Here is a 24,305-nt window from a genome sequence, read left to right as displayed (position 1 = left end):
CTTTGGAGGGGAAACTTGTCTTTGGGAATTTGACTTAAAACAACTAGAGTAGAATAGAAATATGCTTTATTGTCACTGAAAATTTTTACAATTTTATGGACAAAGCTTACATACATCAACAACAAATAACAACTACTATTGCAGTGTTCCTCAGTATTCATTCCTATTATACTCTACGTAATGAGGTAAATTAATAATGCCAAATCACACATTTTCTTAATTTAACGTTTGTATTAAACGTAGTATTTTTTAATGTTTAAGCGACTGCAAAATTAAATAAATAAATAAAATGCAGTATATTGTCACCTCAAAGCAACAGTAGGATAGGTACATGTCCTACTGTTGCACTAGTGCACTGATCAACCAGTTAAGTCATATGGGACCGATGCGATGTGTATGGTATATATGCATATACGGTGCACTCATGCAACAGTAGGATATGTACATATCCTACTGTTGCTAGCTTTGAGGCGACTATATATTCTATTCTTATACAAAATATTCCGACTACCTCATAATTTCCAAAACACAATTTTTATAAAATAAATTCACCTATAAAATAAACTCACCAGGCAGTTTTTATTTAATTAAAAATTGTTATTTGTTGTAAAATATATTGTAGTGTAGCTACCTATTAACTTAATTAAAAAACAAAATTAGAAATTTATGATAGATTAATAATTTTTAAAACACTGCATGATTATCGGGGGGCTAGATTTTTTATGGAAAAAAGGTAAAAACAAATCAGTAGTTAGCATCAAATTTTAATGAATGCATACAGATGAAACATAATTTTGAGTCGTCTTTAACCTATAAGATGTCTTAGTGGCAAAACTTAGTGGTTACTTTGGCAACACACTTGTGTATTGTCCTTTTCATGATCATTTTTCAGTGCGTAACAAATGATAGGAAAAAGGGTAAGTCCGTGATAATACAGATTTATGACATTTATTCTAACATGACATTTTAGTTAAATTTGACAGTTGTCACATTTTATTTTCAATTTGGAATAAAAACAAATCAAATGTGTTTCTTGCATTTACAAAATGGTATTTTCTTTGATTTGTATAGTCTTATAAATTATACAGATTATATTTGTAACATTATGATCTAAAAAAAAAAAATTATGTTTTTATTATGGCGCCATCTATCGACAACTAGAATAACTAGAAGAAATGTTATAAAAATGTCACCGACGAAATGTAATCACTGACGTGCCTTTTTTTCTGTCACATACAATTTAATGCGTTAGAAAGAAATCGAAAAACTGTGACGCACTGAAAGATGATCATGAGAAATACTGTAAATGATTTTAATTTAATGTTTTAGAACTGTGAGATCAAATGACAAATTGAATTGTTTTCCTTGAGTTATCGTCCATCTTTGAAATTTTGACGTCCATCTTTGAAATTTTGAGCGCCCTCTGTCGGAATTTAACTTTGCAAATATGGTTTAAGATTCATATCAGCAAAGAATATAGACGTGAGTAGAAGGGTACTGCCCTGTAATGCTTTAGCATAGGATTTTGTGTTCCCACTAAGTAGGTGCATAGACCTGTGACAATGACTAGGGAGCTTAAGTGATCTCCCCACCACCCGCACTGCGGCCACAACATCTCTCAATTAAAATGTCAATATCGAAAGCCACAAACATTTGAATAAAATACCAATGCGATTAATGTAAGCACAATAAGTATACATATAAGTAGGGTTACCATACGTCCAGATTTCGTCCGGACAGTCCGGATTTGAAAGACATGTCCGGATTGGTGTCCGGATATGAGAAATGTCCGGATTTTTTCTTTGCTAAAAACATATTTAAAAAAACATATTTAACAAATTACTCGAAGATCTCAAAGATGCAAATTTTATTACGGTTACAATTATTGATAGTTCAAACAGAAACGAAATCAAACTGACTCCGGTATATGTTTGTTATTTTAAGCAAAATGAAGGTGTCAACGTGAAACTTTTATTTTTTGATGAACTTCTGGGTGAAACATCTGATCTTTTAGTAGAACATGTTTTAAAATGTATTAAAAAGTACTCTATTGATTCAAAAGTAGTTTGCCTTTGTGCTGATGATACCAATACTAATTTTGTGGGTGTCAAAAGGCAAGGGCAAGGATATGTTTTTTTCCTTGGACTACCCTTGTCCGGATTTGGCCTTAATAAATTATGGTAACCCTACATATAAGGCAACACAAATACATTCAACACATCCTATTCTCTATAATATATTTTTTTAAACTGTACTTGAATGTATTAATGTTTCTACAAGTTCTTAAATTGAGAGGTAGTTCATTATATTCTTTAAACCCTTTGCAAATTAAAGAATTCATCATAAAGCTATTTTTAAACTCAACAATATGTAGATTATTTGTACCCCTTGTATTATAATCATGTACATCTCTCTGAAAAGAAACATATTTTTGAAAGTAAGATGGAGCCAATGAGTTCAATATTTTATACACAAAAACCATGGTTAGGTAATGCAAACGTTGACGAACTGACAACCATTCAAGTGATTTTAACATAGTCAATATTGGCGTTATTCTACTAGTTCTTAATATGATGCGCATCCCTCTATTTATACCCCGTCTACCGAACAGACGGAGTAATCACGTGAATAAATCACAATATTTCTTCAAAATACCTTAACTCACGCCCTTGTACACAATACCGATAAGACCAATACCGAATACCTTGTTATCGATATTGTGTACAAAGGCGTGAGTTACGGTATTTTGAAGAAAAATTTTGATTTATTCACGTGATTACTCCTTCTCTTCGGTAGACGGAGTATAGTGTGATATTTAATTTCAAATATCTTATTCAAAAAAACTTTTTATTTATTCTAAGGAACTTTTGGCCCTCAATAATAATCTAGTATTTCATTCTGCATTTAAATTAAAAAAAAATTTATTAGTTTTTTCAGGATTCGAAAAAATGGAAGTGTGTGGTGATATTTTCCAAATCAAATGCACCGAGTCGACTAGAATATGGTGACAAACAAGGCTACTAAATATTTGACATGGCTTCAGGAATATTTTGAGTTGTTTGTTTATTAAATAATATTCATAGTGTGTTCAGTTAAACTTTTGAACGGTGCCTAAGCTATCAAGCTGAGACATGTACACTGCTCACCATAGCCGAAAAACTGAAAAATTAAACTTTGAAAATTTTGGTTTTGCGACAATTACTCAAAATTTCAACCTACGAATTGCGCCAATAACTGAGCGTTTGTAGGAGGTCTCTAGTCGCTTCTAACGGTGTATACCTCATATCTGGGAAAATTCGAATTTTTAAGTTATAAATAGGCTTCATAAGTATGATCAAATCTATTTCTTAATGGGAAAAACGGTTTTTCAAGCTCAATGATTCCTGTAATACATTCAGTTATCATACTTGATGTTGGATGCATCAGATACTACTTGTCAATACAGAGAGCTCCAAAGTTATAGAGCTCCAAAAGTATAATTAGTCCAGGAACTGAAACTTTTCAAAAATGAATAACCATTAACAAACTTTTCACTTCTCATTTTTTACAGAATGGACCGATTTGCTTGAAAATTTGACAATAAGTAGTGGATAGTTTAAGGGTCAAAATCTATATGATGCCGAAAGACGCTTTTACCATGGGGTGGTTGCCACCCCATCTCGGGGGTGGAAATTTTTTATTATATTTTGACCGAAAATGTTGGTAAAAACATTAATTGTAAGCAAAAAATGTTTTATACATTTTATATCGAAAAAATCAATCAAAAAACGAATATATACCTTTTAAAAAAGAAACAAAGTGTTTTTTTTAGTAATTGAGCTGTACTTTATTATAATATTATGTTAGCTTCTCTTCGTCAAATACTAAATATTATAGTTTCAAAGTCAAAATACGGAAAAACTATGCATTTTTCGAGAATAACTTGTAGAAATTAATTTTAAATGTTTAAAAAGATCCATCTTCAAAAATAAAAAATAAAGTCTGTAGCTTAAAAATTAAGTGACATAATGAAAAGAATGTCAGTCCCTATTTTTTCAGTCGAAAAGTTATCGGAAACAACCCCCTAATTACCACCCTAATTAAAATTAGTCATCGACCTTATTCCGTATTTTTTATTTATGTATTTTTAGTAGATTACAATGAGATTTCGAGAAACAATGAGTTTTAAAAAAACTGCAGTTAAAAGCAAATAACGAATTTTTGTAGTTTGGTAAAACATGCCCTTTTCTTCAGAATAGAAAGATTAGCATCAGAGATGCGAAAAAATGTTTACATATGAAAATGTAGCTTGTTTAATTCTTAAGAACTTGGCTTACGAAAATTTTTTCTACGACAAAAATTGAGTGAGCTACAGACAATTAGAACTTATAATAGCATGCAAAAACCGCCTTTAAAAACCCTTTCAAAGTCACCTCTTTTTGCGACTGAGGATTTTAAAAGGATTTAATATTAATAGTCTTATAGATCTTATAAAAACCTACAAAAAATTTTTTTAACAAACTTTCTAATATAAAAAATAAAAAAGTTAGGGTCAAAAAACTAATAAATTTTTTTGAAAAAAAAAATGGAAAAATCCAATTGGAAACAATAATCTAAGTTAGCGGTGTTTTTTTGTATGGTGTACGTTAAAAACTTATTACCAGAGAACGGCAGTTCTCGCCAGTGGCGCATAATATCCCTACATGCGACACTATTTATAAAGCTTAACATATATTCATAAACATTGCATCAATTCTACTATTTGATATATTATTATATATTATATATTATTTGGATACTATTTGATAATAGTATCCATCATTCGCCTATAGTTGTAGAATTAACTGGTTTTGAAAAGCATTATCAACTGAACTACGAGGAATTTTATTATGATTTTAAAAATGCAAATTATGTCGGATTAAATGATTACTTCGCAAGTATTAATTGGGACTTACTTTTATCAGATGATGTGAATTACAGCTTAGCAGTATTTTATGATTTTATGTATACAGGTTTTGACTTATTTGTTCCGATCAAAAAATTTAAAACAAGTTCGTGTCCGATTTGGTTTAATGGTAAATTAAGGAAGTTGATATACTTAAAAAAGAAAATACATAAGCAGTATAAATTATTTGGTAGAAGGGATGATTATTTAAGATTTTCTCAGTTAAGAAATGAATGTAAACAAGTCTCCTCTCAATGTTATAGTAACTATTTGAATAATATTAAGAATGGGATTCTATCTAATCCTCGACATTTTTGGAAGTATATCAATAATAAACGTAAATGTTATAATCTGCCATCTAATATGTTCTACGGTGGTGGTAAAGGTGATAATGCTCAAGACGTAGTTAATTTATTTAGTAAGTTTTTCTCAACTACATATTCTAATTCTAAAGTTAATCAGATCCCAATTTTTAACTATCAGCAGAGTGTAAATGTGAATAATTATAGTATTGAGCTCTCAGACATAATTGATAGTGTTTTAATGATGCCTTGGAAATTATCGGTTGGACCAGATTGTTTGCCAGCTTATGTTCTCAAGCGTTGTATTTTTACTCTCGTAAAACCTATCTGCTACTTATTTAATTCCTCATTGAGTAATGGCGTCTTTTCTGATTTTTGGAAAACTAGTTTTTAACACCAATTTTTAAGTCTGGTAATAAAAATGATGTTGAAAATTATCGAGCGGTTTGTAACCAATCTGTATTACCCAAACTTTTTGAGTGCCTTGTAAATAACTTTTTGACATGGAATTCTAAAGATATAATTGATGTTAGACAACATGGCTTTTCTAATGGTAAGTCTACATGCACGAACTTAATATTGTATACTAATTTCATTGCTAATTCAGTTGAACAGAAGGGTCAGGTTGACGCTATCTACACAGACTTCTCTAAAGCATTCGATAGAGTTAACCATGATCTGCTTATTGCTAAATTAAAAGGCTATGGATTTGGAGGTAAAATAATTGTGTGGATAGGTAGTTATATATCTGGTAGATGTCAGTATGTTAAATATGGTAATTGTTTATCTCAACAAGTATCTGTAACCTCAGGGGTCTCATATTGGGCCTCTCTTATTTAATATATTTGTTAAGGATATATCCTCAGTGGTTAAAAGTAGTAAATTTCTAATGTTTGCTGATGACCTTAAAATATTTCGACTAGTAAATAACCTAGTTGTCGCCTCTTTGTTACAGAATTCTTTGATATTAAAAGCTTAGCTAGTTGGTGTGAGGTAAACAAGCTATACTTAAATATAAAAAAATGTTTTAAAATTACTTTTGGAAGATCAAGAGAGTTTGTACATTATGATTATTGTATAAATAATGTACCATTAGAGGCACGTCATAATATTAAGGATTTAGGTATAAATTTTGATTCTAAATTAACTTTTAAGTATCACATTAACGAAACTTCAGCTAAAGCTTTAAAAATGTTGGGATTTATTCTAAGAAACTGTAATCAGTTTTCAGTACAAACTTTAAAAATGTTATACTTTAGTTTAGTCTGATCAGTTTTGGAGTATGGTTCTCTCATTTGGTCTCCTTCATATAACAGTGACATCTACAGTATCGAGAGAGTTCAGAATAAATTCTTGAGGGTATGTGCTTACAAGATTGGTTTTATTAGACAGCAATACACATATAATGATATACTGTCAATACTAAATATCTCACCACTACATCATAGAAGGTGTCAAGCAGAGTTATGTTTCCTTTTTAAGATTATAAATGGATATGTTCAAGATCCAGAGTTACTAAGTTTAATAAGTTTTAATGTTAATACTAGAAGAACTCGCAACACATTTTCAACATCCATTCCACACTACAAATTATGGTCAAAATGAACCCATTACAAGAATTTTACGAACTGCCAATGAGCACAGCAATAGTTTAGAGTTATTTGGAATATCTATAGCAACATTTAAGAAATCAGTTGAGAGATTTTGAGCATTATTTAATAACTTAAGCTACTACTTTTATTGAATGTTGTTTAATTTTAATTTTTGGTTTGTTTTTTTAACGCAACCTATTGAACCTATGCTTTGTAAAGGTTGACGTCATATTTCTGTAAAAATGGTATATCCGTAAAATAAATAAATAAACTTCACACATAAAATGCAATTTGATTAAAAAAAATTTGGCCCATTTTTCACGTGGGCGACTTCTTGAACCTTTCTGGGATGTCTCACGAATGTAATTATGCAAAAAAATCTCATGGGAATATTTTTCCCAACGAAGCCGCCTTTTTCGCCTTGTCTATTCCAAGAAATACCACTCTGTAACACTATGTCGCCACAACCAAAATTAACACTCTGTATGAAAAAAACGACTAAAATCCTTTATAAAAGGTATATTTGTTAAAATCCCTAAAAAGGGCTACATCACAGAACAGTTTTTGGTCGGTTGACCGATCATCATCAGTGCTTACGTGATGATCGGTCATCCGATCGAAAACTAGTTCTGTGATGTAGCCCTTTTTAGGGATTTTAACAAATATACCTTTTTATAAAGGATTTTAGTCGTTTTTTTGTAATATATGGTATACAGTCAATAGGTTAGCGGCAGCAACCCCTAAAATTACTTTATACCGACCACGAAAATCAACTTTAAGGTGAATGGCCAATTTTGATGGTTCTTTATGTTTTCGAGGTCGCTGAATCTGAATATGAAGTTTATTTTTATCTAGAATTGGTGGAACATGTTCAAAAATCAAATTTTATGCAAAAATGCGAAAAACTAATTTTAATGATTTTTCAGTTTTACCTCACTGCTTCTTTGGTCACTATAAATATTTCCTTTTGAAAATTTTACTGTCTCATCTTTGAAGTATTTAGATAATAAAGAGCTTTGTACAAAGTGTTTATAAAAATTAAAAGATGAGTTGTTAATTTTTAAACATTTTGTCCTCAGATTTCGTTAGTTTCATGTTTACTTAAAAAATTTAAGCGACAAACTTTTTAGCTTATAATTTTAACCAACACAGCAATAAAACATAATTCATGAAGAAGTTTTCTGGACAATTTCAAGTCAAAATATGCAATAGGAAAAAAGTTATGTGCCTTTATAGACGAGCGGCACACCACGAAAAACGATTATTTCTCGAGATACTAGTTTTGGTCATACTTTATGTTTTTGACGATGCTGAAAACGAAAAATTAGGTTTATTTTGAATTTTACGTGAGGGAACATTGGCAAAATCGCAATTTTACCGTGAAAATAAGAAAAATGAAATCACTTTTTTGCGTTTAATAACTCTGTTCCATTTTATCATTTTTTTGTGAAATTTTTATAGAATATATTTCTTACCTTTCTGAAGACAATAGTACCTACCTGTTTCAATATTTATGTCTCATTTAGTGTTGGAAAATTCTCGAGAATGAAAAATCGGAGAATATTCTCGATATGGAGAATTTTCTGAGAATAAACCCTATGACGCGCTTAGGGATATTGTTAAAGATGAAATAGGGATTAAAATCATGAAGTTATATACAAAATTATGAGACTAAACAACAGTGTTCTTTATATATAAACAAAATACAAAAACAACAGAGAACACAAAATTTATTTGATAAAAAAAATGAAAGTTTCTTCTTAACAGCAAATAATGCAAGTAATGGATGTGGTGATCTAATCAGAAGAAGATGAGGCCTCAGATTTAGAATCTGTTTCTATCATTAGCTGTCTCGGTCATCTACATTCTGAATTTCATTGTACTGATGAGAAGTTATGGGATTTTGTTTTTCACTAGTCGCCAGCTGAGTCATGGATTGGTCTTCGTCTAAAGTGCCATTTAGACGGACTAGTTTCTGAAGCAATATGTTGCTGAAAATATATATATATTTGATAAAAATAATAAACTTAAAGATAAAACCCATAACTAAATTAAAATTCATGGTGACGTTTCAATTATTACTTTAATCATCGTCAGAATAATAAGTTTCTTGAGCGGATGCTTTAAAATAATTTTAAAGGAACAAACAATAATTAATGAAAACGTAAAAAATGACATTGACAATCATTGGGTTGAGTCAATAATTTCAAACACGCCATGTCTTGTTGCGTGTTTAAGGGTGGCTTCAAAAGAAATATGGATAATGCCTCCTTGATGCTAAGTTCCGTTGGAGAACTTGCATGACCAATGATTGAGAAGTCCTTACGACTAATAGGGTGGTCAGAATCAGTCATATGTTGGAATACCGCTGAATTTGGAACTGTTCTTGATCGTCTTCCTAAGTGAGGAGTGACACCTAAGTGTTCGCAACATCTGACATTAAAGTGACGTCGAGTCTTCCCGACGTACGTAGCTGCACAGCTACTACATTTGAATTGGTATATAATGTTAGATGCGAGATCACTAGGAATCATGTCTTTCACATGGAAACGAGATCCTATCCTTTCCAAAGTCGTGAAAGCAAATCTTAATTCTATAGAGGGAAATGCTTTTTTAATTGTTCTACGGATGTTGCGTCGGATTTGTAAGCTGTGGTAACCAGTATATGGAAGTTTGATATAGATCTTTTCTTTGATTTCTTCTACTTTGCTGTTTGGTTGGAATTTGTTATTGAAAAAACGTCTGATGTATCTTTCTAAGAAGTTCAACGAAAAACCATTTTTACTTAAGATCACTTTTATGTTTTCTAACTCTTCATGTAGGAATTGCCAGGTTGAACAGATAGTGAAAGCGCGGTGAATAAGTATATTGATTAAACTTGTTTTGGATTTGTTGGGAATGAAGCTATCTGCGTTTATATACAGGCCGGTGAAGGTTGGTTTTCTGTATATTGAAGTGGAGAAACCTGAAGGTGATCTGAAGATGTTAATTTCCAATGGAAATCTGCCCTTCTTAGGAATTAACATCTTCAGATCACCTTCAGGTTTTTCCACTTCAATATACACAAAACCAACCTTCACCGGCCTGTATATAAACGCAGATAGCTTCATTCCCAACAAATACAAAACAAGTTTAATCAATATACTTGTTCACCGCGCTTTCACTATCTGTTCAACCTGGCAATTCCTACATGAAGAGTTAGAAAACATAAAAGTGATCTTAAGTAAAAATGGTTTTTCGTTGAACTTCTTAGAAAGATACATCAGACGTATTTTCGATAACAAATTCCAACCAACAGCAAAGTAGAAGAAATCAAAGAAAAGATCTATATCAAACTTCCATATATTGGTTACCACAGCTTACAAATCCGACGCAACATCCGTAGAACAATTAAAAAAGCATTTCCCTCTATAGAATTAAGATTTGCTTTCACGACTTTGGAAAGGATAGGATCTCGTTTCCATGTGAAAGACATGATTCCTAGTGATCTCGCATCTAACATTATATACCAATTCATATGTAGTAGCTGTGCAGCTACGTACGTCGGGAAGACTCGACGTCACTTTGGTGTCAGATGTTGTGAACACTTAGGTGTCACTCCTCACTTAGGAAGACGATCAAGAACAGTTCCAAATTCAGCGGTATTCCAACATATGACTGATTCTGACCACCCTATTAGTCATAAGGACTTCTCAATCATTGGTCATGCAAGTTCTCCAACGGAACTCAGCATCAAGGAGGCATTATCCATATTTCTTTTGAAGCCACCCTTAAACACGCAACAAGACATGGCGTGTTTGAAATTATTGACTTAACCCAATGATTGTCAATGTCATTTTTTACGTTTTCATTACCTAATTATTGTTTGTTCCTTTAAAATTATTTTAAAGCATCCGCTCAAGAAACTTATTATTCTGACGATTATTAAAGTAATAATTGAAACGTCACCATGAATTTTAATTTAGTTATGGGTTTAAGTTTATTATTTTTATCAAGTTTAATGATGTGTCCTTATCTACATATATATATATATATATATATATATATATATATATATATATATATATATATATATATATATATATATATATATATATATATATATATATATATATATATATATATATATATATATATATATATATATATATATATATATATATATTTTTGGTATGTTGCTGGCAACATTACAGCCATCTAATTAAAATATCGCCATATGGCCGAAATCTTGCTGGTATTTGAACACTATTGCAGTTAGTTGCTGATGCGTTGCCGATATAGTCGAACTGTTGTGGAAAATTTTGCATTTTGCTCTATATTTCCTCTTTATTTCCTGTACTCTGTTGAAATTTAATTTGGTTTTGTCAAAACATACAAAGAAAATATGAATACGTGGTCAAATGAAATCACAATAAGGTTTATTAATGCAGTACATTTACGTCCAGAGTTGTGGAACTTGGCATACTTCTGGAACTATGAGACAAATGGAAGAGTAGTGCATCCTGAATAAATACAATAAACTAACACTTTTAGTATAGGAGTCACCAGTCGCCAAAAACTGAAGAATTTGAGATTGATATTGCGTTTCTCATGTTTGATCTTTCTTCTCTATTCTTGGCCCTATCATATTTATTAATAGTTAGAAATCACTTTTTGACATTCTTGTAAAATTCTTAAACAAATAATTGTCTAGCATTATTTCCATAGTTAAATTCATTGTCATATTGTTTCGCGTTTACTTAGAAAAGTCGTATCCACATTTTTCGTTTTTCATTTTTCATTTTTCTTTTTATGTATCGTCTTGGCACGATTAAGGAAGCAGCAACTCGCAAAAAAATATTCTCGTTCTCGAGAATATTCTCTTGAGAATATTCTCTTCTTACATCACTAGTCTCATTATAATAAAAGTTATGAATTGTTTAAAGTGAAAGGTGCAGATTCCTGAATTTCAAAGTTAAATCGCAAAAGTTGAGTTAAAAAATTTGAAATTTAACTTTTTAATCAAGTTTATGTTATGTTAAAAAATAATGCAACTTTTAATTTTAAGAAAAACGTGATTTTAATTCTTTTATGTTTAGGGTAAAATTGCAATTTTAAAAAATTTGGTCCATATAATATCCAAAATAAATCTTATTTTCGTTTTCAGCAAGACCAAAATTAACCATTCGGCACACCGTGGTCAGTATCTCGAGAAATAAGCGTTTTTTTGGAAGAGTGCCACTCTTCTATAAAGTCACATAACTTTTTTCTTATTGTATATTTTGCCTTGAAATTTTCCAGAAAACTTGCTCATGAATCATATTTTATTGCTGTGTTGGTTAAAATTATAAACTAACAATTTTGTCACTCAAATTTTTAAGTAAACATGAAACAAACTAAATCTGACGACAAAATGTTTAAAAATTAACAACCCCTCTTTAAATATGTTTAAACATTTTGGACAAATCTGGTTGTCATCTATGTGCTCGCAAGATGAAACAGTAAAATTTTCAAAAGAAAATATTTACAGCGAGGTAAATATGAAAATTCATCAAAATTGACTTTTCGCAGTTTTGCATAAAATTTGATTTTTGAACATGGTCCACCAATTCTAATTAGATATAAATAAACTTCATATTCGGATTCACCGACCTCGAAAATATAAAGAATGACCAAAATTTACCATTCACCTATCATGGTCGCTTTTTCGATTTCTAAGTTCAAATTAGGGGTGTGTCTCTCGCCTACAACTTCAGGAAAACTTTTTCCTCGTGGACTCTGTATGAGATTACATCTGGCATAGCGTTCATCATATGGAAGCAAGATTTACAAAACTTCGTCTACAGAGCAGTTGGCGAACAGTATGTCAGTTGTAACCTCATACAGAGCGTTAGTTTTGGTGGTGGCGGCGTAGTGCTACGGAGCGGTATTGCTTTGAAAGGACATACCGAACACGTGGAGGTGATTAGGCGAATGCCAACTGATATGTACATTGAAAACTTATAAGATCATGTTTTGCCATTTGAAGGCGATATTGGATATGACATATTGGTGTTAATACACGTCTTCATGTCACTAGCATAGTGAATACTTACCTTGATGAGATTTAATTTACAAATTATACCGGCCAACATAAAGCCCAGATCAGATTTAAATCCGATTATAGCATTTATATGATACTTTAAAACCTTGCATTCGGAAAAGAAATCCTATTCCTATGATACAGGTGGGCTAAAGATAGCAGCACAAAAAGTTTCATTCCACATTGTTAAGTTGGTAGATTGCCATGATATGTTGCAGGGTTGGTATGTTGAGTTGAAACACTGACTCTAACTTATAACTTTATTTATGATTTACAACATCCATCAACATAAGGTTACTAAGATGTTGTTTAGCGGGGTAGTCCTTCAGGATACCCTTGTCGCATGACTGCTAACTAGCATAGTAACGACCTTAATCTTAATATGATTAATAACAATACTATAATGCCAATAATAATCCCTCTGTGGGCTATTTATATCTTCTTATGGTTCGGACTTTGAAAAGTAAACGATACGTGAGTCTCTGCGAGGTTACACAAAACAAACCCCGTCAATCAACCTTCGTTTTGTTTGCATATGTAGAAACAACATTTTTGTAACAACCTAATTACTTAAATTACTTATATACATTTTTTAGATACATATTATATTATACAGTAAGGGTTTTTCCCTTACTGTACAACATGCATATGCAATATTTTTGTCCATGAGTATATTATACAGTGATGAGGGCGCTAATAACCGGCAAAATAGCACAAAAGATGGAAACCGTATTAAGTTGTGATATAAAATGAAATGAAACTAGTCGAGCTGGGGAATTTAGCGATAGTAACCATTTTATGTGATTATATTGATTGTTTCCCAGCTTTACACGTATCAGAGGAGTATGTCAGATAAAACTGTCACTGTGACAGTGGTATGGTCCTTTTCATGAGCATTTTTCAGTGCGTCACAAATGATAGAAAAAAGGTAAGTCCGTGATAATACACATTTATTCTAACATGACATTTTAGTTAAATCTGACAGTTGTCACATTTTATTTGCAATTTGGCATAAAATCAAATCAATTGTGTTTATTGCATTTATAAAATGGTATTTTCTTTGATTTGTATAGTCTTATAAATTGTACAGATTATATTCGTAGATACCTATATTATATATATATAGTGGCTAAACACCCCTTTAGGGGTTACGCTCTCTAGATCTATGTTTTGAGGTAGATCAGTCCTCATGTTCGTTATTTAATTTTCTCTGTTATTTTTCTCCACTCTTTCCTGTCTCTGGTTTTCCCTTTCCAATGTCGTATGCCCGCATTGTTGAGATCACTTACTACTTCTTGTAACCATGTAGTTCTTGGTCTTCCACGTCTTCTTTTGCCAGCTGGTGTCCATTCCAATATTGAGTATATCGTCGTAGTTGATCCGGATCTCCATATGTGTCCTAGCCATTTTGCTCTTTGCTGTTTTATTTTACGTACTATATCCTCCTCAATTTCTTCCAGTAACTCGAGGTTCGTTCTTTGTCTAAATTCATTGTCATTTATTTTTATTGGTCCTAATATTGCTCTTAGTATTTTTCTTTCTTGTATTCTAAGGTTTTCCTCTTGTTTTTTTGTCATGCTAAGAGTTTCGGCTGCATACATCATCGTTGGTCGAATTATTGTTTTGTATACTTTCATTTTTGATTTCTTACTCAATAACTTATTTTTAAGTAATTTTTTATTTGCATGGAAGCTCTTATTTGCTGTAATAATCCTTGATTTCGGTTTCTCTTTCTCCATTGTTTGTTATTAATATTCCTAAATATTTATTTTTCGACTTCTTCAAAAGTGTATTCTCCTACTCTAACCTTTCTGTTTTCAAAGTTTTTGTCAAATCTCATTATTTTGGTTTTTTCTTGGTTTATTTTTAATCCCATTACTTTTCCTTCTGTTACCATTTCGTTTAACATTCGTTCCATTGTTTTTCTATTTTTTGTTATTAGCACAATATCATCAGCGTATGCTATTATTTGTCCTTCTCTCGTTCGGAGGGTGCCTTTGTTGATCTTCCTGACGACGTATTCTAGGGCAAGATTAAACAGAGTTGCTGATAATGAATCTCCTTGTCTTACCCCTTTATTGATGACAAATTCTTCTGTGTCGCCTACTTGAGTTTTTATACTAACTACAGTTCTACTCATTGTCATTTGTATTAATCTTCTTAATTTATGTTGTATTCCCATTTCTTTCAGAGCTACCATTAATTTTGATCTTTTTATTGTATCAAATGCTTGTCGAAAATCTATAAAAAGCAGTTCAATTTCTATTTTATATCCATGAGCTTTTTCCATAATTTGTTTAACCGTATGTATGGCATCTGTTGTAGACTTTCCCTTAACAAATCCGCATTGATAGTGTCCTATGATATTCGTGGTAGCTTCGGTCAGTCTTCGTTGTATTAAGGCTGACATGATTTTATATGCTGTGTTTAATAGCGTCAGTCCTCTGTAGTTATTACACATCTGTTGATCTCCTTTTTTATGAATCGTGATAATTTGTCCTTTGTACCATTCTTCCGGCATTTTTTCTTCGTCCCATATGTCTTTTATTAAATTGTATAATCTATCTTTTAATTCTTCACCACCATATTTTATAAGCTCCATATTGATACAGTCCGATCCTGAGGCTTTACCATTACGGCTGCTATTAATAATTTCCTCAACTTCCTCTTTTGTTGGTATTTGTAGCTGGTTTCCTAACATCATTGTCTCTTCTCCTCTGTTTTCATTTAGGTCTTGATCTTGTTGTTCTGTTAATAATTCTTTAAAATAGTTAGTCCAAATTTCTTTATACTCTTCATCGTTTTCTGATACTTTTCCATTTTTATCTTTTATGCTTTTTATCTTTCCTTTAAAGGTTTTTGTTCCGCTCACTAATTTTCTTATAGAATTCTTTTGTGTTTCTGTTCTTACTTTCTTTTTCTATTTCTTTTATCTTATCATCCAACCAGTCACGTCTAATTTTCCTTATTTTTTTCTTACATTCATGCCTTATTCTATTGTATTCCCCATAATCCTGTCTACTTGTTCTTATCCACATTTGTCTCATTTCTACCTTCTTTTTTAGCATGTTATGGCATTCTTCGTTATACCATTCTTGTCTTTTTTTGTTTCTTTTTATCCCTACGTGTACTTCCGCTGTTTCATTTATACATTTTTTTTATATTTCTCCATTCTGTTTCTATATCCTTTGTAGGTTTAGATTGTTCCTTCAGTTTTTTGTTCATGTCATCAGCATATTTAATCCTTATGTCTGGAGTATTCAGTTTTTCTACGTGCCATTTATTTTTTGTTGTCGTGTTTTTTAGAGTTCTTTTGACTTTTTGTCTTACCTTTGCAGTCACCATAAAATGGTCTGTGTGCATGTGCACCTCTGTAGGACCTCACGTCTGTTACCGATGTTTGCTTCCTTTTTGTAATCAGAATATGCTCTATTTGTGACCATGTTTTTTGGTCTGGGGAAATCCACGTCACTTTATGGTATTTAGGATGTTCGAATTTTGTACTAACGTTAGATATATTATATAATTCGTAAATAATTTTTTTTTCGATTATAGCGCCATCTATCAACAACTAGAATAAATGTTATTAATAATTTTAATCACGGACGTGCCTTTTTTCTGTCACATACAATTTAATGCGTTTGAAAGAAATCGAAAAACTGTGACCCACTGAAAGATGCCTATGAGAAAAAGAATATTTGCCAAACTCGTCCAATACGTTTAAAGGTGGGAAACAATCAATATGATGTAAATTAATAGGTTAATATCGCTAAATTTCCCAGCTCGACTAGTTTTATTTCTTTTTATCTCAAAAATTAATACGTTTTCTATCTTTTATGCTATTTTGCCGGTTATTAGCGCGCTTATCACTGTATAATAATATTACATACATACATGTATTTGCAGTGGTGAGCGCGCTAATAAACCGGCAAAATAGCACAAAAGATGGAAAACATATTAAGTTGAAGATAAAAAGAAATGAAACTAGTCGAGCTGGGATATTTAGTGATAATAACCTATACATTTACATTATATTTTATTGTTTTCCACCCTTACACGTATCACAGGAGTACGTCAACTAATACTGTCACAGGGGCAATTGCCAAACTCGTGCGGTACGTCTAAAGGTGGGAAACAATCAATATAATGTAAATTTATAAGTTAATATCGCTAAATTTCCCAGCTCGACTAGTTTAATTTCTTTTTATCTCACAACTTAACCAGTTTTCCATCTTTGGTGCTATTTTGCCGGTTATTGGCGCGCTCATCACTGTATATGGTTTTAGGTCTTTTTATGTCAATAATACAGAAGTGTAACTTATTCTATTAAAAAACCAAATTACATTTTCTGTGCATGCATCCATAATAAGCATGAAATATAGGTATGATATGTAGATATAAGGCATTTTATGTGCATATTTTCTTAGTAAAATACATACACCAGAATTACTTATTTTTCTTAAAAAATCTCTAAATTATAAAAAGTTGCTTAGTTACGTTAGATTGTTCCTCCAAAAAACTTAAAGAAGATTTATGGACCTCCTGAAAATTTATGGACTGGGCAGTTGTCAACAAATAACAGAATGTTTCTATTTTTTTCTGCCATTTTCTTGTCGAAGGCAATAATTACCATTAACCAATAAAATTTATAACTGCAACTAAGTGGGTTATAAATGCTGGGGTTTTTTTGGTATAAACTAATAAGTTCAAGTGATTGTTCGTCACTCCACATAATGAACGTCCACACGGTACAACCTTCACGAACGCCGTTCAAACGAGTACTGCAAGCGCCTTAGTGTTCACGCACAAAACCGACAGTCGATGGATACCGAGGAGCTACAGTGCGAATGATACATGTAATTCTCGTAGTGCCGTCCAAACGCAGAATTCGTGTTACATTACACATGACGTTGCACATTACATTACATGTGTCTGAACCCGGCTTTACAGAATGCCAATCCAAATACGAAAACTACACGATATATATATATATATATATATATATATATATATATATATATATATATATATATTGTTGTAATCTTATTTATTTATATGTGATGATATTCTTATATGTAATTTAATTTAATTAATGCATTAATGATAATCTAATTAATCAACCAGATCACATATCAATATGTTTTCAATCTCAGGGCGAATTATAAAATTACTTACTTACTTTCGTGACTTCTAAGTATTTCTCAGTGGTTCCTAATCGGGATAGGAAAAATATAAAATAATACACACATATGGATTACAATCATAAATCAAAATTTTGTTTATTTTATATAAATGGCAATTACTGCTTAATATTTGTTAGATCTTATATTTATTTAATACAAACATTTAAACATGGGAATCTTATTTCCTTTTGGTTTCCAATTTTAAATTTTTATTAATAATGAACTATTAGGATTTATTAGCAACAAATTGATTTAAGTTTGATGAAAATCTTCTGATATTAGCGATTATGTTCTTCAATTTTTAATGTGGTATTTAATACAAAAAAAAAACCATACATTCATGTCCTGACAAATGAGACTGACCTTTATCTGATGAACTGCGAATGTCCTCACACAAAACCCGTTTCCTCCTATCCTTGGTTGCGATAAAAACTCGTCCTGGCCTCCAGTAATGTTCTCCTTTGAAATCTACCTCGTATAGCTCTCGCTCCTGCTTTTCTCGTGATGCTACCTTTGATTCTACCTTTTTCGAACCACTTCCATCAGCTACCGGGACACTCTTTGCTCAAGGAGATTCTTTTCTCTCGACTCGGCCTACCTCTCGTTCCGATGGATACTCCACACTCACGGAACCACACTGGCTTTTTCACTCTTCGTACACCACCGTCTACCACTGGACTTCACCTCTCAACTTCTCAAAACATTCTGATCTCTCATCCTCATTCAATCCCCTACTTTCTCAATATCCCTTCCAGATTCAAAAATCAACATTCCACCACAAATTTTAATTCGCCGTATTCCTCAATACCAACTTTTAATCTTTCTAAATATGTTTAATGGATTTCAAGAAAAAATAATCATTCCCCAATTTAAACTTACTTTCTACTTTTTACAAAACTTAATGACCTATTATCTATTTCACTGAGTCTTATTTAGCGTAGGCTAATGATCGAATCTTCCGCGAAACACTATAATGGTCCGCGTCACTCAACTTGTTTATCTTAGGCGCATTGTTACCGAGTTTCGTACACTTCTTCGAATCACTTTCTTAAAAACTAAATATAATAATTTGTTGTATACAGGTTGTTCTAAATTTACATGCCCGTGGCTGAGAAAATTGAAAATCTTTTATATTAATTTGAATTTTGCTTATAATTATAAATTTTAATTCTCCTATCAAATAGGAATATAACAAATCCCCGCCTTGTATTCGATAAAATTTATCTGCATTTTTAAATAAATTTTCTCGAGGCAAAACCAACTCCCTGTCTATTTCCTTACTTTAATCTACGTCTTATACCCTAACTTACTATCTACTTTATGTAATTCTGTCTTTTATTCGTGATATTTGTATACATCGTGAATATTATAAATTCCTCGGATCTTTTCCGAGTTCCTATGCCTCAACTCATAACTATTTATCCCATTTTCATTATTCACGATGTACGGGCCTTCGAAAACAGGCATCAACTTTGCGCAAATGCCCCCAGGAAGATTTGATACTCGTAATGCCCTCACGAGTACTTTTTCACCCTTTTGGAAAATCACTGGTCTTCTTTTTCTATTGTTTTCCTGTCTTTGAATATACTTTTCGTTGCTTCGCCGTAATCTTCTCTGTACTGTTTCAATCACCTGTTGATATTCCTTTGGCTCTGGGTCTTCCCCTGGCCTTATCGGCAGTACACCCTTCATGATGTATTCTGGGGTCTCTTTTGTTACTGTGCTCGGAATTGTATTTAGATACACTTCTATTTCCGCCATTTTCCTGTCCCAGTGGCGATGTTGACCATCTGTTGCAATGCGAAGAAATTTCGTCACTTCCTATATGAATCGTTCCGAAGGATTACTCTGTGGATGCCTGATGCTGACAAAATTTGTCTCTATTCCGCGTTCTCGAAGTTGTCCCTTGAAACGATCATTTCGGAAATACGTTGCATTGTCCAGTAGAATCTTTTTTGGTGTTCCTACTGTGGCTATAAAATTGTCGATTTTTCTTAATATTTCTTCCCCCTTTGTGGTGCGGCAACTATATAATTTTACGTATTTTGAAAACACATCCACCATCACTAGAATATGTTTGTTCCTTTTAGTGGTCATAATTAGATCGCTTAACATATCTATTGCTACAATGTCTAGTTTGTTTCGGGCTTCAATGTTTTTGGCAATATTTTCGTTTTTGAAATTTCTACTCTTATATTTTTGATGGATTGATGGATTCGACCGTTACTTGATGGAAGTTCATTTTATCTAACAATAAAACACTGAAAACGTTTGTTTTCTATACTTCCACAAAATTTATTATATCTAAGTGACTACAGCTGTTTCGGCGGAGTGCCTTTCTCAAGTAATATAGTTTACAATGTGTTTGCCTTTTTAAGTCTTCAACTGAAGAGGTTGAGGAGTGGGGAGCTGTTTGTCTCGAGTTGGTCATTCAGAATTATATCTGTATTTTTCAGTTTATTAATTTCCATAGATTCTAAAAAAGATAGCTTAAGGCCTTTATTTTGAATATGTAGAATTTGAAACTCTTCATTGAAAGAATGATTATGATCTAGAAGGTGAAGTTCTACATACGCACTTCACCTTCTAGATCATAACCATTCTTTCAATGAAGAGTTTCAAATTCTACATATTCAAAATAAAGGCCTTAAGCTATCTTTTTTAGAATCTATGGAAATTAATAAACTGAAAAATACAGATATAATTCTGAATGACCAACTCGAGACAAACAGCTCCCCACTCCTCAACCTCTTCAGTTGAAGACTTAAAAAGGCAAACACATTGTAAACTATATTACTTGAGAAAGGCACTCCGCCGAAACAGCTGTAGTCACTTAGATATAATAAATTTTGTGGAAGTATAGAAAACAAACGTTTTCAGTGTTTTATTGTTAGATCTTATATTTTTGACATACATCGCACTTCTGGGTAATTTCCTTTGCAATGCGGTAATCCTGTCGGCTGATGTAATTTTCCCTAAAAACGAGCCAAACCTTTCTGCTACCAATATGCCCATTGTCCTCATGTAATTTCTTTATTATCTTTTCTGCCAATGTCTGTGTCACTAAATATAGTTCCTTTCCGTCTATTCTCTTAAAATATATGTTATTTTCTACCTCCGCTCTTCTTTTCTCTCTTTCCTCTAGGTCTTCCTGGTTTGTCCTTATCTCATTTAACGAATATATCCCTTCTTCTTGTATTAATCTATTTAGTCCCACCTGTAGAGTAATTGTTTCCTTTTTTCCGGTGTCCTCATCCCGTGTTAGAGCGTCGGCTATTATGTTGTCTTTTCCTTTTATATATCGGAACTCAAAATCATACTCCTGTAATAATAGAATGCCTCTATGTATTCTATTATTTACTAATCTATTCTTCATGATATGTACTAAAGCTGCATGGTCTGTTTCGATTGTGAATTTTGCTCCCAATAAGTAAAACCTCAATTTGTTTACGCAATATAGTACACTGGCAAACTCCAATTCTGTAACACTATATTTTCTCTCATGTGTTTTAGTCACTCGAGATATAAAGCATATCGGCACTTCTTGGTCGTTTTGTATTTGAGACAGAACTCCTGCGAATTTTTGTATGGACGCATCAGTTCGGAGTATAAAAGGTAAATTGTAAATGGGGTGGTATATTTTCGTTCCTTTTGCGAATTCTCGTTTTAATGTTTTGAAAGCTTCCTCCTGTTCTTCTTTCCAATTCCATTTTATTCCCTTTTTTAGAAATTTTATCAGAGGAATTTCCTTTTGGCTCAAATCGGGAATCAGCTTTTTAAAATAATTAATCGTGCCAAGAAAACCTCTCAATGTTTTCAAATTCGTTGGTCTTGGGTATTCATCTATGAGCTTGACTCTGTCTTCGGCTAATCTGACTGTTTTGGTGTCCAATTGAAAACCCAAATAAATTACTTCTTTTTGAAAAAATTGACATTTTTCAATGTTTAATTTCAATCCCGCTGTGTCCAATTCTTCCAGAATTATTTTTATGTGTTCCAGATGACTCTGAGTATCTTGTGAAAAAATTAATAAATCATCGATATAATGAACTATGAAATCTTCATGGCGATTTAAAATGGTATGTAGAGCTCGGACGAGTGCAGCTCAAGCACTCTGCAATCCAAATGGCACTACCTTAAACCGGTAGACAATACCATCAATTGAGAAAGCGGTGTAGTTTCTACACTTTTCAGCTAACGGTATCAACCAAAAACTGTGTTTTAAGTCAATTTTAGAAAATATGTGTGATCCCGTAATTCTTCCAAAAATGGCCTCGATGTTTAGAGGTGATTCATATTGTGATACAGTGTGCTGGTTGATATTCCTGGCATCTAAACATAATCTCAATTCTCCATTGCTTTTCTTTACTATCACAATCGAGTTAACATACGGTGAATCACATCTTTCGATGATTTGATCTTCCAACATTTTATTAATTTCTTCTTTCACCTCTTGTCTATACTTGTATGGAATCGGGTAAGTCCTTGATCGAAAATTTCCCAAGTTTTTCACCTCAAATGAATGTTCGTACTTTTTCGCCACTCTGTTTTCCTCATTGATCAAATTTTCGTAGTTTCTTAACATCAACCGCAATTCTTTTTCTTTTCCTTCTCCACATATCAATTTTCTGTCTTTTTCCTCAGACTCTTCACATATGTTTACCGTGCATTCTGCATCCTCGTTTGCATATACCTCCTCTTCAAATACCACTGTTTCAATCATATTCTTTTCACTTTCATTTGTTAGCTTTATTTCTTCTTCTCCTGAGCTCGTCTCTTCTTTTGAGGAATCCCAGGTTTCTTTTGCTTTTGATACTCTCAATTTTTCTTCTTCTGGGCCCAACTCTTCTTTTGAGGAGCCACAGGTTTCATTTTCTTTTATCTTTTTCTGACTTTTTCTCCTTTTTCTTCTTTGTCCTTGCTTCGTTGCCAAATTCATTTCCATTGTTTGTTCTTTCCCTGATTCGTCCGTATTTTGTTTCTCATGTTCCTTGTCCTGTTCTTCTTCTTTTTCTTCTGTTAGTTTCATCGTATTATTTTTAAAATCTATCACTACATGTTTTTCTGCCAATTCGTCAACTCCTACTATCATGTCATGTGACATGTTTGGCATTATTACACATTGTAGTGCATACATCTTCTTACCCAGTCGTACCCTTACTCGTATGCCTTCATTTATAGTTGCCAATGTCCGTTTGTTTGCGCCCACTAAATTTACCCTAGGTATTTTGTAAATTAAATTTGTTAAATTAACTTCTTCTATTAGTTTTCTGTTGACCAATGTTATTTCAGATCCAGTATCTATCATAATTTTAATTGGTTTCTCGTTGATAAATCCATCCACAAATTTTAAATTAACTCCATTTTTCTTTTCGTTGTTTCCTGCCAATTTAATAAACTCCTTGGGGTGACAAAAGATTCCTGTTTGATTTTTTGTTTTTAGTGAGCGCCGTCGTGAAAAGACGCCGGTTGCTCATCGTTGTTTATATTTTCGTCATAATGTCTCTCTCCGTCATATTCTTCTGTCTGGGTATTATTTACCTCTCTTCTATTTTCTCTTGGTCTGTCGGATCTGTTTCGGTTTTCTCGATATCCCTGTTTATTTTGTCTACCATTATTTCTGTTTTCTTGATTTGAGCGTGTGGTGTTTCTATTCTGGTATTCTCGATTTCTGTCCTCATTCCATTGTCTATTTCTTTGTTCATAATTTCCTCTTCCGTTGTCTCTATTTTCGTTTTCCCTTCTGGGATTAAAATCTCGTCTTGTATTGTCTCTCCTATTTTGATTTATCTCTCTGTAATCCTGTCTCTCGGGGCCTGTAATCTTCTCGCGACCTTCTTGATTTTCTTTCTCTTAAACGTGATTCTCTTATTTGTAAGAATTGGCATAGACTATCTATGTCTTTGTAGTTTTGCAATGTGATATGGTCTTCCAGCGTTTCTTCGAAATGTCTTGCAATCAGTTCGACTAATTGTTCCGATGAGTAATTATATTGTAAATGTTTTGCATTATTGTAAATTTGTAAAGCATATGTCCTTTCTGATACCCCCATCCTATCATTGTATTTCCCATTTTGCAGTTCCTTGTTAATTTCCAATTGTTGGACTTTTCCCCAGAAATAATTCAAAAATTTTTGTTCAAATTGTTGCCAATTGCCGAATTCTTCTTCTTTGCTATCGAACCATAGGCTTGCTTCATATTTGAGATGGTTTCTGATAGTTTCTTTTGCTGTTTCGAAATTTC

General features: G+C 32.3%; 1 protein-coding gene across 1 annotated transcript in view; it reads left to right on the top strand.

The window, feature by feature from the left end:
- Nucleotides 1–24,305, top strand: part of LOC114332339 (zinc finger protein OZF-like) — a 34,095-nt gene that overhangs the window by 549 nt on the left and 9,241 nt on the right. The gene's annotated exons all lie outside the window — the stretch shown is intronic.

The sequence above is a fragment of the Diabrotica virgifera genome, chromosome 6 (genome assembly GCF_917563875.1).
Source record: "Diabrotica virgifera virgifera chromosome 6, PGI_DIABVI_V3a".
Lineage (NCBI taxonomy): Eukaryota > Metazoa > Arthropoda > Insecta > Coleoptera > Chrysomelidae > Diabrotica > Diabrotica virgifera.
Note: the sequence above shows the minus strand (reverse complement) of the source record. Positions and strands in the feature narration are given on the sequence as shown.